This window comes from Melanotaenia boesemani, chromosome 3, assembly GCF_017639745.1.
Source record: "Melanotaenia boesemani isolate fMelBoe1 chromosome 3, fMelBoe1.pri, whole genome shotgun sequence".
Taxonomy (NCBI): Eukaryota; Metazoa; Chordata; class Actinopteri; order Atheriniformes; family Melanotaeniidae; genus Melanotaenia; species Melanotaenia boesemani.
The window spans coordinates 30,079,826-30,081,798 of record NC_055684.1 but is presented as its reverse complement, the minus strand read 5'-3'; the positions used below and the strand labels follow the sequence as shown (position 1 = coordinate 30,081,798).

Sequence of the window (1,973 nt, the reverse complement as noted above, 5' to 3'; positions counted from 1 at the left end):
TCAAAGCTCTGCCTCTGGCTTACAAAACAACAACCCAAACGGCTCCTGTCTATCTCCACCCCTCAATCCAGAGCTACGCCCTCTCCAAAGTTACGCTCTGTCGTTTAGCGCTCCCACCACAATGTGGAGCAAAAGTGGCTAGTCTCCTTTCCTCTTTTATTCCCGGTGGACTTGGAGTACTTGTCCACTTTAAGAGCAAGCTAAAGACTCACCTGTTTTAGGAGCGTTTCCGCACTTAGCTTAAGTCTTCTACTCGTCGGAATAAATTAGAAAGATTTGTCCAGCTCTTTGGCACAACTCAGTACTGAAGCTGCATGCACTTACGCCCAAGATTATTTGTGTGTTGTAACAAAAGACTATTATTTTTTTTAAAAATACTGCCTCTAGCACTACATGAGAGCATCTGGTCGCTTTGGAGAAAAATGACTGTAGAATAAAATCCAATTTTGTTACAGTTTCAAATTCTCTGCCAATTTCAAGAGAATACACAAAAAGTTCACCCCTTGCTGCCGAAACCCGGGATCGAACCAGGGACCTTTAGATCTTCAGTCTAACGCTCTCCCAACTGAGCTATTTCGGCGCGCTGTGAAGTGAATGAACTCTCATATCTGCACAGCATCAAGTACTGGTTTCATTTTTGTTATAGTGGTGTCTCTGTATTTTCTACTATAGGGTAACACAGGCGATGGCGGTCTGATTAATAGTATCTTACCCAAAAGCTAACTGATTAAAAAAAAATCTTGTTGGACAAAGGATACGCCAACATTTTTGTTGTCACGACAAAGAAATGTACCATTAGAACAACAAGATTAACGTTAACAGTAATGCACCGACAACGAACCTGTGTGCTTAGGTTAACATTTTAACTGAATTCAGCTACAGTTGCTTCAGTTGGCGTTTGAACACAAGATGGCGCCATTTAGGACCTTAAACGACTATAAACACTCTCCTCACCACAGACGTCTATCCTGAAAATAACTCAGAATTCATTGTGGTACCACAGGACTGGTACATGACTGAAATTCAACGTCAGAATGAGTAATTGCAATTGGTGTTATGCTGGTCTCGTTGCTATAATTAAGATGGAGTATTAATTTTCGCCTACACCACAAAATGTAACTTGTAGTTTCTGTTATGTTTCTACAAAGACCATTACACAACCAACTTTATTTAACATCTTTTCAGCATTATCACTAACACACGAGAAAAGAAATGTTAGTCCTATGAGTTTGGAGTTCTCTGGTAGGCCGATGTGTATGTTTTACAGGTCAGTGCACTTACAGGTTTGAGCTCTATACTATGAAATCTATATTTCTCTATATGTAATAGGTTTATTAAACACAATTGTACTGATTAAATGTCTTTGTATCATAAGATAACTTTTGACCTCAAAAAAAGAAATGGTGAAGGCAAGCAGTCCTATCTAAAAAAGTATTTAATGTTTAGTTGATCACTGTTTGCTGTTCTCTAGCTTGCATGCAAATTTAGAAAATTGTGATCATGAATTGAATCGTTTTTGAGTGACAAAAAATTGTTGGTAGAAAATCTGAATCATTTTGGACTTGGTGGTCTTTTTTCTAGTGTGGTTCTGCAGTGATGCAGCGCTGTCCCTTTATTAGTCATATGATGTCTCCTTGCCAGCTTTTATGCCTCCCCTCTCTTCTCTCTTTCCCCCCTAATCTCTCCACCATATTGCCTCACTCTCTCACACACATTTTTGTTCCTCTGTCATCCCCCAAGGTGACTTTCCTTCCTTCGCAGACACTGCAGCTGTTCCTTGCTTTTGTTCTGGAAGGCATGAGTGTGGATAAGAGATGAGAGAGATGCAGACCGGCAGTATAAAGAGAGGGAAAACCAACGGAGAAAATGGGAGTATGATAGAGGAGGGGACTGATGAGATTATCAAGCAGGATGGAGGAATCAACAGTTTTGATCAACTGCACAAATCAGTAAGACAGCAAACACTCATTCTT

The 1,973-nt window shown here is 40.0% G+C and overlaps 1 non-coding gene across 1 annotated transcript; it reads right to left on the bottom strand.

Annotated features, from left to right (window-relative positions):
• Nucleotides 1–507: 507 nt before the first annotated feature.
• Nucleotides 508–580, bottom strand: trnaf-gaa. Its single transcript has one exon. It is a non-coding gene; the product is annotated as a tRNA-Phe (tRNA).
• Between the last annotated feature and the right edge of the window lie 1,393 nt (nt 581–1,973).